This window comes from Vulpes lagopus, chromosome 21 (genome assembly GCF_018345385.1).
Source record: "Vulpes lagopus strain Blue_001 chromosome 21, ASM1834538v1, whole genome shotgun sequence".
NCBI classification, from domain to species: Eukaryota; Metazoa; Chordata; class Mammalia; order Carnivora; family Canidae; genus Vulpes; species Vulpes lagopus.
Genome location: NC_054844.1, coordinates 8996580 through 9010126, shown reverse-complemented (window position 1 = coordinate 9010126; position 13547 = coordinate 8996580). Strand labels below are relative to the sequence as shown.

At 43.1% G+C, this 13547-nt stretch overlaps 1 protein-coding gene across 6 annotated transcripts in view; it reads right to left on the bottom strand.

Moving 5' to 3' along the window:
* RIMKLB (ribosomal modification protein rimK like family member B) overlaps positions 1 to 13547 on the bottom strand; it is a 186380-nt gene that overhangs the window by 86493 nt on the left and 86340 nt on the right. The gene's annotated exons all lie outside the window — the stretch shown is intronic.

The following is a 13547-nucleotide window of genomic DNA, read 5'->3' as shown; positions in this document are numbered from 1 at the left end:
GGCCATGTGCCCCCCCACCCCAAAAAACAATCCATGAATCTAGATATAGAGCTCACAGCCTTCTCAAAAGGAATCATAGATCTAAAACACAAAACTGCAAAACCCCTGAAAGATAGCAGAACTGCGAAGGACCCTGGAAGATAGCAGATGACCATGGGTGTGTAGATGACTTTTTAGATATGACATCAAAGTCATGATCCATGAAAGAAATAGTAAGCTGGGCCTCATTAAAAATCTGATCTTCTGCTCAGCACAAGGTAATGTCAAGAGAATAAGACAAGCCACAGAGGAAAGAAAATATTTGCAAAACACATCTGATATAGAACTGTTATCCAAAGTCTTTAAGCCATGGGACTCCTGGGTGTCTCAGCAGTTGAGCGCCTGCCTTTGGCTCAGGTCGTGATCCTGGAGTCCCAAGATGAAGTCCCACATTGGGTTCCCTGCATGGAGCCTGCTTCTCCCTCTGCCTATGTCTCTGCCCCCGTCTCTCTCTCTGTGTCTCTCATGAATAAATAAATAAAATCTTAAAAACACACACACAGGGATCCCTGGGTGGCGCAGCGGTTTAGCACCTGCCTTTGGCCCAGGGCGCGATCCTGGAGACCCGGGATCGAATCCCACGTCGGGCTCCTGGTGCATGGAGCCTGCTTCTCCCTCTGCCTATGTCTCTGCCTCTCTCTCTCTCTCTCTCTGTGACTATCATAAATAAATAAAAAAGTTAACAAAAAATTAAAAAAAAAACACACACACACACACACACACAAAGTCTTTAAGCCCTAAAATTCAACAATAAGAAAACGGACCTAATTTAAAAATTAGCAAAAACAAAACAAAACAAAAAACAAAAAAACTAAAAAACAAAACAAAACAGGGGTGGGGGTTTCTGGGTTGCTCAGGCAGTTAACCTGTGCCTTTGGCTCAGGTACTGGGATAGAGCTCTACATCAGGCTTCCTGCTCAGCAAGGAGTCTGCTTCTCTTTCCCTCTGGCCCTCTCCATAGTTCATTCTGTCTCCCTCCCAAATAAAAAATAAAAAATAAAAAAAGGCAAAAGACCCACCTGTACACCTCACCAGTAAAGACATAGACGCTAAATAGCCATATGAAAAATACTCTGGAAGGACGCCTGGGTGGCTCAGGCTCAGCGGTTGAGCCTGTGCCTTTTTTTTTTTTTTAAGATTTATTTATTTATTTATTTATTTATTTATTTATTTATTTATTTATTTATTCAGAGAGAGCGAGAGAGGCAGAGACACAGGCAGAGGGAGAAGCGGGCTCCATGCAGGGAGCCCGATATGGGACTCGATCCTGGGACTCCAGAATCACACCCCGGGCTGCAGGCGGCGCTAAACCGCTGCACCACCGGGGCTGCCCCGAGCCTGTGCCTTTGACTCAGGTCATGATCCTGGGACCCAGGATTGAGTCCCACATTAGGCTCCATGCAGGGAGCCTGCTTCTCCCTCTGCCTGTGTCTCTGCCTCTCTCTCTGTGTCTCTCATGAATAAATAAAACCTAAACAAAAACACACTCTGGAGGTATCATATGTCATGAGAGAATTATGAACTGAAGACAATGAGCTATCACTACATGGCTGTTAGAATGGCTGAAATCCAAAACATTGATAACATGAAAGAATGGCAAGGATGCAGAAGAACAGGAATTCTCAATCATTGCCGGAGGAAATGCAAAATGATACTGCCACTTTGAAGAGACAGTTTGGTTGTTCCTTGTAAAAGCAAACATACTCTTAAGATAGGATCTATTAATTCTGCTCCTTGATATACACCCAAAGGAAAAACTTATGTCTGCACAAAAACCTGCACACAGATGCTTAGAGCAGCTTTATTCATAATTACCCAAACTTGGGAGAGACTAAGATGTCCTTCAGTAAGTAGGTGAGCAGATAATGAAATTGTTTTATCCAGACAATGGAATACTATTCAGCACTAAAAAGAAATGAGCTATCGAGCCATTGAAAAGCATGGAAGAATCTTAAATGCATATTACTAAGTGAAAGAAGCCAATCTGGAAAGGCTACATAGTATAAAATATTCCAACTTAAAAAAAAATTCCAACTATATATATTCCAGAAAAAAAGGCAAAACTATGGGGCAGTAGAGTCACTTGTCAGAGCTTAGAGGGGAGGGTGGGGTAAATAGAGCATTTTGGGGGCACCTGGCTGGCTGAGTTGGAGGAGCATGCAGCTGCTGATCTTAAGGTCTTGAGTTCACACCGCATAAAGCTTGTATGTTGGGCATAAAGCTTACTTTTTTTTTTTTTTTTTAAAAAGCATTTTTAGGGTAGTGAATTGGTATAACATTCTAATGATAGAACAGGTCATGATACATTGTCATACATTGTCATAACAAAGGCAAAAAAGGTAAACTCTGGGCTTTGGGTGATAATGATGCATAGGTGTAGATTCATCAGCTCTAACAAATGCACCACTCTGATAGTAGGTGAAGATGTGGGTGTGGAGAGCAAAGGTTATATAGGAATTTTCTGTACTTTTCACTTCATTTTTGTTGTGAACATAACACTGCTCAAGTCTGTTAAAGACAAAAAGAAAAACAGGGGGCTTGGGATGGAGCATGCTTTCCCAGCCACCCGAGAATTACCTGGGTGGAATTAGCTGGGTTCCTGGTAATGTGGTCTTCAAACATGTCAGTCATTAAGGAGACTATCTTACTTGAACCCAATAACCAACCATCCCACTATCCTTTTAACTAAGCTGTAGGCTAAATGGGACTTGAACTCATGACCCTAGAGATCAAGAGTTGCATGCTCTACCCACTGAGCTAGCCAGGTACCCTCTGAAACTGGCCATTGTGCCACCATCTGAAACTGTCTTTGCTACTGATGAAAATGGGTCAAGTCACTTGTTTCTTCATATGTCCAGGAATAAAGACAGTTCAGAAACACTTCTCTTTTGCACTAAATTATTGATTCTTTGAATGTAGGAACTGTGACTGATTCATTTTTTTAAAAAGTAATTTCTATACCCATCATGGGGCTTGAACTCACAGAGTCCTACACTATAAGAACTCAGCCAACCAGGTGCTGCTGATTCATCTTTTTGTAGTTACCAGTACGCAGTGAAGTGGCTGGCATGAAGAAACCGATCAGAATATAAATGAAGTACGATTCTAAGTCATTAGAAATTTTCCATCCCATTAGGCATAGCTCCAGAGTCGTGCTACATAAATATCAATAGACAGTTGGAGTATGGGATGCAAGAAAAGGCAGCAAAACGGCCTAGGTGACCTAAAGCAGTTATTTGCTGCCCTCTTGTGACCAGTTCTAGGAAGTACATCCTCTCCCCTTCGCACTCAACACTTCTTTCCGATGCGCAGACTGAGTCTCCACACTTCGTTTCGGGCACACACCATCTATCCACACTGAGCCACTCATTGTGGTGGAGACGCTCTGGATAACAATTCAAAGGAATTATTACCCAAGCTGAATTAAAAAGGATGATTAAAAATTAGCCAGCTGAACAAAAAGATTGTGGGAAAGTGAGGATTATGGTGGAGGTGTGGCAAATAGAACATAGCATGTACAGTGGCTTAGAAGCAAAAGAGAGGTTGCAGCTTTTCAGAAGTGCAAGTAATTCAGTAGAGGTGAAAAGCAAGGTGCAAATGTCCTAGATATAGATAGACTGGGTGGGTTGGAGCACTGGTGATGAGAGATAAAAGTATTATAAATAGCCATGTATGCATACTAAGAATTCCATCCATACCCTAAGGATAAGGAACCTTTAAGGGCTTGAAGCCAGCAGGTGACTTAATCTGACCATTGCTAGAAATAGTACTCCTGATGCTTTGTGTTGTAAGGGTGGAGAAACGCTGAAACTGAGAGTAATAGCTGGGCTGAACTCAAGTGGTGATGGGAATAATAGAATGGATGGATGTGAAAGATAAAGGATATAACATCAATAGAATTCTGATGACAAAAGGTGTGTGGGAAAGGACTCAGGTGGAAAGAAAAAGAAATGGGGGGAGCCTGAGCATGACTCACCATATTTCAATTCAGTAGCTGGGCAGTTAGTAGCAGCACAGTCCTAAGGGAGGTTTGGGGGAGGGGGGGATGACACTGTGCAGGGAAGAAGGCGATGCCACCTAAGACACTAAGACATCATAATTTAGCTTACCCAACATTTGTTCAAACCTCCTTCTAAGGTACCTTTCTGCATTATAGGGTGGGAAACTACAAACTACAAACCCGAGACTCTACTACAGCTGGAGTTGGGATGTTAGTTAAGTCCCAGCAACCATTTGCACTAGTAGAAGACTTGAAGTCAAAACCACAGTAAGTGAGGAGAAAGGCAGGAAGTGAGGGTCCATTTTGCTAGTGTGGATGGTGGCAGAGCCAGGGTAGTTCTAGAGCTTGAGTGGTGATGTCTCAGTCTGGAAGGGAGCCTTCTGATGGTAGGAGGGGCAATGGAGTCTCTTGGTTGTCACTCCTGAAAGCTCAGCCAGAGTCTGCTCTTAGGCTTGCTTCCTTGCTCAGGTCAACTCTAGACTGACTCAGGGTGCCTGTGGGACATATTCCAAACAGAGATATGTGTGGGACATTCAGAGGTAGAGAAACAGATGTAAATTAGACTGAGGTGTGGATCTGGGAGTATAAGCCTACAAACATGATAGTGAACATGACTAATGAGGGACAGAATGTACTAATGAGAGATGTTGGTGTGAGTACCTTGACAATGACCAGCATGTTAAGCATGAACAGAAGAAAAAAAAAAAACTGTAAAGAACACAGAATGGAGCAGAGAGGGAAAGAAGGATGAGGTGTCAGAGATGCCATGCATGGGAAGAGAATACGTCAACAAGGAGGATTGGTCAACAGTGCCCAATGCTGCAGAAAACAAGAAAATGAGAGTACAGTTCATCTATAATACTGAGCATCAAAGAGGCCCTTGTACGACAGCTGTGCTTAGCATTGGCAAGAGCAGTGAATGAGGTTTCCAGGAAAGAGCAAAATACAAATGTTGTCTGTTTGGCACTTACCTAGGCTGTTGAAAAGATTCACTTTAACCTCAGAGGCACTGTGGTAGATTAAAGATTGCTGCACATTTTTTGACTCTCCTCCCATCAGGAGGGAGTCTGGTGCTCCTCCCCTAAAACTAGGACTGACCATGGAGACTTCTTTTGACCAATAGGATGTGGGAGAGAGATGCTGGGTAATGAAGTCTGAGTCTTAACAAAGCTCCACTTCTTCCTTTGGTTCTTGGAATGCTCCATCTCAACCCATGGCTACACTGTCAAAACCCAAATGAGTTAACACTAATGGAAGAGAACCATTGCCAGCAACCCCGTCATGGATTCCTGTGGGCAGCTAGGGCCAGCTAGCTGTTGGAGCAAGGCCACTTTGGATCCTGTAGACAACACCATGTAAAGCAGAATTTCTGCCTGATTGACACACAAAATCAAGGAAAAAATCGACCAACCAGTATGCAGTGTTTCTAAGAGTGGCACTGTAGTCCTGCCCATCACCATCTTTGGGACAGCTCTAAGAGTCTCCTTCACTCTTCTACCAGAAAAAATCATGGACAGCCTGACTGGCTCAGCTGTGGCTCTTGATCTCAGGGTCATGAGTTCAAGCCCCACACTAAGTGTGGTGTGGAGCCTACTTATGAAGAGTTCCAACTTTAATGATTTTCCAATCCATCATGCTGTTTCTAGAAATATATCCACCTTAAGTCACTAAAGAAGTCTATCTACAGGGGCAGCCCGGGTGGCTCAGTGGTTTAGTGCCATCTTCAGTCCAGGGCGTGATCCTGGAGACCCGGGATGGAATCTCATGTCGGGCTCCCTGCATGGAGCCTGCTTCTCCGCCTCTCTCTCTCCTCTCTGTATTTCTCATGAATAAATAAAATCTTAAAAAAAAAAAAAAAAGAAGTTTATCTCCAAAGAAGGAATTTCTGTAGCCTTTCTTAAGAAATGTAAGCAATATAATGGCAAAATATTGTCTATTTTATTACCACTATATTTCAAATGTATATAACAGAATGGCTGGAGTATTGGAAGTTCTTCATGCTTGTTGAATAAACATTTTATTTATTAATTAAATATTTTCTTACATAATCTCTACAACTAAAGTGGGGCTCAAACTTACAACCCCAACATCAAGAATCTCACACTTGGGATCCCTCAGTGGCTCAGTCAGTTAAATCATAACTGGGTTGGGCTCAGGTCATGATATCCGGGTCCTGAGGTTGAGCCCCATGTGAGTCTCAGGGTGGAGTCTGCTTAGGATTCTCTCTTTCCCTTTGTTCCTCCCTCACTCACACGTGCTTGGGCTGTCTAAAATAAATGAATCTTGGGATGCCTGGGTGGCTCAGCAGTTGGGTGTCTGCCTTCCGCTCAGGGTATGATCCTGGGATCCTGGGATCGAGTCCCACATCAGGCTCCTTGTGTGGAGCCTGCTTCTCCCTCTGCCTGTGTCTCTGCCTCTCTCTCTGTCTGTCATGAATAAATAAATAAAATCTTAAAAAAAAAATGAATCTTAAAAAAAAAAAAAGTTGCACAAATCCACCCACTGAGCCACTCAGGCACAGTAAATAAGTATAAAACATTTACACTCATTTATGCAGGATGTCACTTCAATATATAATTTAACTAAATGCCAGAATAAATTCATTTTTTATTGTGTCCTAATATTTATGGAAGTGGTAAATAAAAAACTTTACCCAAATCCTCACTAGCACATTTAAAAATTATTAAGTTCCTCTTTTAGGTTTTTTCTTCAGGCAAAATTATTTAAATTCCTTAAGCTCATTCTTACAAACCAGATTTTGTGATTGTTTAATGTTTTTAAAAATACTTCAAGTAATCTCCACACTCAGTATGGGGCTCAAACTCACAACCCTGAGATCAAAAGTCACATGCTCTACAGACTGAACCAGGCAGGTGCCTCAAATTGGTTTTTTTTTTTTTTATGGTCTACATTTCAAGTAAATTATACTACTGAATTATGCCAATCATTCATATTCAATATTACAGGATAATTTTGTGGTTTCCACATGAATTCTGTCTCTCACATCCTCTTTTCTCTCTTCTTTTTTTTCTTCCTATCTGTGTCTTTCCTTTCTCCATTATCTGTTGTTTCCTTTCATCTTTCCTTTTTTTAAAAAAAGATTTGGGATCCCTGGGTGGCGCAGCGGTTTGGCGCCTGCCTTTGGCCCAGGGCGCGATCCGGGAGACCCTGGATCGAATCCCACGTCGGGCTCCCGGTGCATGGAGCCTGCTTCTCCCTCTGCCTGTGTCTCTGCCTCTCTCTCTCTCTCTCTCTCTGTGACTATCATAAATTAAAAAGGAAAAAAAATAAAAAAAGATTTTATTTATTCATGAGAGACACAGATAGAGAGAGAGGCAGAGACCCAGGCAGAGGGAGAAGACGACTCCATGCAAAGAGCCCAAAGTAGGACTTGATCCCGGGACTCCAGGATCATGCCCTGAGCCAAAGGCAGATACTCAACCACTGAGCCACCCAGGCATCCCCATCTTTCTCTTTTCTTTATGCTTTTTTTTTTTTTAAGATTTTATTTATTTGTTCATGAGGGACAGAGAGGGAGGCAGAAACACAGGCAGAGGGAGAAGTATGCTCCTCACAGGGAGCCCAATGGGGGACTCAATCCCAGAACTCTGGATCACACCCTGGGCTGAAAGCAGAAACTCAACCACTGAGCCACCCAGGCATCCCTCTTTATGCTTTACTGTGAAGTAGCATAACCATAACTTTTTTTTTTAAGATTTTATTTATTCATGAGAGAGACAGAGACGTAGGCAGAGGAGGGGAAGCAGGCTATTCGCAGGGAGCTCAATGCAGGACTCCATCCCAGGACCCAGGGCTACAACCTGAGCCAAAGGCAGACGCTAAGCCACTGACTGAGCCACCTAGGCATCCCTGATCATATTTTTTTAACACGGTGTCTAGCATATGGTCAATATTCCATAAACATTAGTCATCACCACTAACTAGAATATATTTATATATGTATAAATAGCTAACACATAATAGCTAATTTAGTCTTTCATATATTGTATCAGTATTATATTACATTATTATATAGCATATACAGTTAGAAATATGTTATTTATATAATAGATAAAATAGTTTGTAATGTAGTATAGGACATATTAGTTATCTTTTTAGCAGCTTAAAGCAGCAAAAATTTAGTTTCCAAATTTCTGTTGATTAGGACTGCAAGTACAGCTTAGCCGCGTATCTCTGGCTCAGTCTCAGGCTATGGTTCAAGACGTCGGCTGGAGCTGCAGTCTCCTCAAGGCCCAGTTGAGGGAAGATCTACTTCCAAGTTCATTCACGTGGCTTTTTGCTGTCCTGAGGTTGCTGACTGTTGGCTAAAGACATGCCTTCTTTCACATGAACATTACTATAGAGTAGCTCACAGCCTGGTAGCTGGCTTTGTTCAGAGCAAACAGCAAGCAAGAGATCAAAAGAGAGCACTAATTCTAGAAGCCAGTCTTTGTAATCTCATCTGGGAAGATACACACCATTCCTTTGCTGCATTCTATTTGCTAGTGGTCCCTAAATCCAGCCCACACTCAAGTGGTTAAAGAAAAGGAGGTGGTGATCATGCCTCCCCACTCCTGCAGGCTGCTTATAAATAGGTATCATACACATCTACAAATGTATTATGTTAGCTATTGTTAATAATTATATACAATTGAATTTTCCTGTTTTTCCCCCCCTAGTTGCAAAGACCAGACTTTCTGTTTTGTTTTCTAATGAGTAGACAGGGAAGATAGAAATTTCCTTCCCATTAATAAATTTCTAGTATTTGTCCTACTTTGTTTATAGCCAGTTTTATCAGCTAAATTTGTTATTGTTGTTGTGGATTTTGGAAATCTTAATTGAATCCTGAAACTGGGACACCTGGGTGGCTCAGCGGTTGAACATCTGCCTTTGGCTCGGGGTGTGCTCTTGGAGTCCCGGGATGGAGTCCCACATCTGGCTCCCTGCATGGAGCCTTCTCCCTCTGCCTGTGTCTCTGCCTCTCTCCCTCTGTGTCTTTCATGAATAAATAAATCTTAAAAAAAAAAAATCCTGAAACTGGATGGAGCATTTTACATTTGCATGGCCAAGGGCGTGTGGGTATACAGTGCAAGACCACCAGTGCAATCAGATTTACGCAAACAAAATAGTAGGACGAAAGTACTAATTACTGTAGATTTAGATTACATGTTTTACATGCACTGATTTTACAGCCTTGCTGCCAGAATTCCTTTGTTTCTGAACAATAACAAAATTATTGTTATTTTTTAAATAACTATTTCCTTTTGCTCTATTCATCTCAGGTCACTTCAATACACTGGATATTTGTTCCACTTAGGCTACACTCCTTGTGTATTCTCAAACTACTTTCTTCTCTAGAATTCTATCCTGTACTTCTTTGCAGTTGACTCAGGTTTTCAAAGTTTCTACTTGGAAATAGCAAGTTCCTACTTTAAGTCTTCATCTCAACTCACCTCGAATGACCAAATTTTGACTTTTTAGTGCTAATCTTAATATCAGCCAGAGATGAGTAAGAGCTTGCCTCTGCAATGTCAGAACTCTGTCTAATCAGGAATGCAGACATGCAAATGAAAGAATATAATAGAGTTGAATGATGAAGTTTTGGAATATAGGTGAGGTCCGGAGCCGATGACCAAGAAAGAATTCTTGAGACATCTTTGGTGCAGAATAGTGGTTTTATTAAAGTATGAGGATAGGACCCATGGACAGGAAGAGCTGCTGCCCAGGGCCTGGGAGGAGTGGCTGATTATATACCTGGAACTTGGGAGGGGTTTGAGGATAGCATACTCTCTAAGGGATTTTGGAAGCCAGGTTTCCAGGACCTTGAGGGGGCTAGCTATTGTTGGGAATAGGTCCCTCATTACCGTCTAATAAAACCTTAGTCATGAGACCCTTCAGATGTATACCCATAGGTCATATGCTTGAGGGATGATTACCAACATGTATCTTGGGAGTAGAGAAAAAGGGAACTTCTTTTTTTTTTTTTTTTAAGGTTTTTAATTTATTTATTCATGAGAGACACACACACACACAGAGAGAGAGAGAGAGAGAGAGAGAGAGGCAGAGACATAGTCAGAGGGAGAAGCAGGCTCCATGCAGGAAGCCTGATGTGGGACTCTATCCTGGGATCAGGCTCTGGGCTGAAGATGGCGCTAAACCGCTGAGCCACCCGGGCTGCCCGAAAAAGGGAATTTCTAAAGGAATTTTTATCCATTAATGTAGACTTACAGGATCCTGGGGGGCAGGCTAAGATTGCCTATTGCCCTTAGCAATGTATCGAGGCAGTTGAGTTCGTAGAGGAATGTCCCTCTGCCTGTTCAAGGACTTGTCAATGTGCTGCTCTGGGCTCATGCCTTGTCCTCAGCTAGCCCTATGTTTCCCCATCATTGAGGACATAATCATAAAAATAAATAAAAAGGGGGATCCCTGGGTGGCGCAGCGGTTTGGCGCCTGCCTTTGGCCCAGGGCGCGATCCTGGAGACCCGGGATCGAATCCCACGTCAGGCTCCCGGTGCATGGAGCCTGCTTCTCCCTCTACCTATGTCTCTGCCTCTCTCTCTCTCTCTCTCTGTATGACTCTCATAAATAAATAATAAAAAAAAAAATTAAAAAAAAAATAAAAAGGTAGCTCAATCAAGAAAATTATAAGCTCTTTATTTCTATTATTATTTTTTATAAAGATTTTATTTATTCATTCATGAGAAAGACACAGAGAGAGGGAGGCAGAGACACAGGCAGAGGGAGAAACAGGCCCTATGCAGGGAGCCCAATGTGGGACTAGATCTGGGGTCTCCAGGATCACACCCTGGGCCGAAGGTAGTGCTAAACCACTGAGCCACCCAGGCTGTTCCTGATAAGCTCTTTCGAAGCAGGGGGCACCTGGCTGGCTCAGTCAGTAGAGCATGTGACTGGATCTCAGGGTGGTGAGTTCAAGCTCCACATTGGGTGCAGAGCTTACTTTAAAAACCCAAACAAAACTCTCCAGAAGCAGAGGATACTAGGACAGGTTTCTGGGAAGAGATAGCATAGCATCTAACCTGGGATTCGATGTATATATGAGCATTTATTTACTGGAATTGGAATTAGGTCAGAAAGGAACACACAGTGCAAAGCACAGAGGGATGGAGTGTGTTACAGCACGTCTGGGCTACTAAGAAGTGGGCAGTTGTCTGACGACATATGTTTGCTAGCTTCTAACTCCTACACTGAGTCCATCTTTTAAGTTTGGCTATTACTAGTTTATTGCTTCATTCCTCTACACACACAGGCTTTCTGTGTTTTCTCCTTCCCCACCTCGTATAATCCTCCCCCCTTCTTGCCTTCCTTTTATGGTTGGTTTTTTGTTTTTTTTTTCATTTAGGCCCTGGATTTAATTTAGTTAGATTGGACTGTAGTAATAACGTTTCTGTACATTTGCCCAGAGGCCTTCAGCTAATGGGTGTATTCTTTACAGGCCAATAAACAGATGAATAGAGCCAGCTTGCTGAGCTCTCTTGTCTGCCTCCCTTCTGTTTCTTTGCACTTTAACCAACTTCCATTGACTGGAGACCCTTTTGGAAAAGGAAAAAATTCCTAGGTAACTCAAACATTACCTTGCCTGCTTTAAATGGCTTCTGCACCTGCCAGATGGTTTCAGACAGTTCCATGCGGGACTTTCCTGTTGCTGGAGAATGTTCTCTCTACCCACAGGAGATCAGTCTATGTTTTTTTTGTTTCTTTTTAAAAGATTTTATTTATTTACTCATGAAAGACACACACACACACACACACACACACACAGAGGGGGAGGGGGCAGAGACACAGGCAGAGGCAGAAGCCAGCTCCATGCAAGGAGCCTGACTCAGGACTCAATCCCAGGTCTCCAAGATCACGCCCCAGGCTGAAGGTGGCGCTAAACCGCTGAGCCACCTGGGCTTCCTGGATCAGTCTATGTTGAGGGGAGCATAGATTGCTGCTGCCCTGGGAGTTCTTCCCCAGGATCAGTGAGAACTGAAAATTATACTCTCACAGCTCTGGATGGTGGCTCTTCGTTTCTTTCTTTCTTTCTTTCTTTCTTTCTTTCTTTCTTTCTTTCTTTCTTTCCTTTCCTTTCCTTTCCTTTCCTTTCCTTTTCTTTCTTTCTTCTTGTTTTAAAAGTTTTTATTTATTTGAAAGAGAGTGTGTGCAAATGAGCAAGGGGAGCAGCAGAGAGAGGGAGAAGCAAGCTCCCTGCCAAGCAGAGAGCCCGAGGCAGGGCTCAGTCTCAGGACCCCAGGACTATGACCTGAGCCCAAGGCAGTTGCCCAACTGACTGAGCCACCCTGGCACCTCATGGTTGCTCATTTTTTGACTATTTGTGCTGATCGTGACTCCACATACTCCAGTGATAAACTGATGGCGTCATAGAACAGGTGCTGACCAAATCACCTTGAGAAAAGTTAATCTGAGGTTCTCCAAACCTGGGCATCCAAGCCTGAACTCTGAAAACAAATGGGGGAACAACGCCAGGATAAAGGGGCCACCATAGCTGCAAGGGAGAAACACTAATCAGACTACCTCAAAACACACTGCATTCTTGAATGACTATAAGCCCAGCAGGAACAGATGAAGTTTTTGCTTTCCCCAGTGCTTGCCGGTTTCCTCTCCTTTCCTTCTAAGCCCCTGGTCCCTCCCTGCCTTCTCCCTCTGCCTTACTCTGAACATTCTGTTCCATTTTCACTGCCCCAGCTTCAGACTCCCTCCTGCGACCCCAGGAGAGCACCCCCTCCTACTGCCTGGGGAGGCTTTCCTATGCTATGGTCTCGAGCTGGGCCAGCACGTTGAGGTCATTGCTCTCGCTGCCAAATGATTGGCCTGAGTTCAGTTTGTCCATCTGTCTGAGCTTCATGGAAAACATGATTGTTGCTCTAAGCTCTCTATTATATGTCCTGCCTTAGCTCTGAATTGCATCTGGCTTTTTGTTGTTGTTTCTTTCCCTACCCCCACCTCCCTGCCTTTTCTTTCCCTGACTCTCACCAGATTAGAATCACATCTGTTTTCCAGCCTCTACATTCTCACTGCAGAACAGATGGGCGAAGAGCAAGTTCTCGTCCAGGCAGATGAGGAGGAGCTGGGTTTGGTACTCAGATTTGTTCTAGAGACTGATCAGCACCCATGTATCTCAGAGATGGAACATGTATCGCTCCTTTGGAGGAGCCAAAGGTGCTATTTCCTTATTTCTGATTATGTCCATTTTTCTCCCTTCCTCCCAACTAACCAGCTTGCTTGCTTGCTTGCTTGCTTCCTTCCTTCCTTCTTTCCTTCCTTCCTTCCTTCCTCTCCCTCCCTCCTTCCTTTCTCTAACTCTTTTTCCTTGTCTAGTCTGTATTCTATTAACAAGATCTGCTCTCTCTACCTATACTCTCCTCAGGGAGATACACGATGCAGACTCAGGGAGCTAAGAGACAACTTGAAACTTAATACACTTTTAAATGCACACATGGTCACTGATTCCTTAGACTAGACTTTCTGTAATTCTAATTTATTCCTT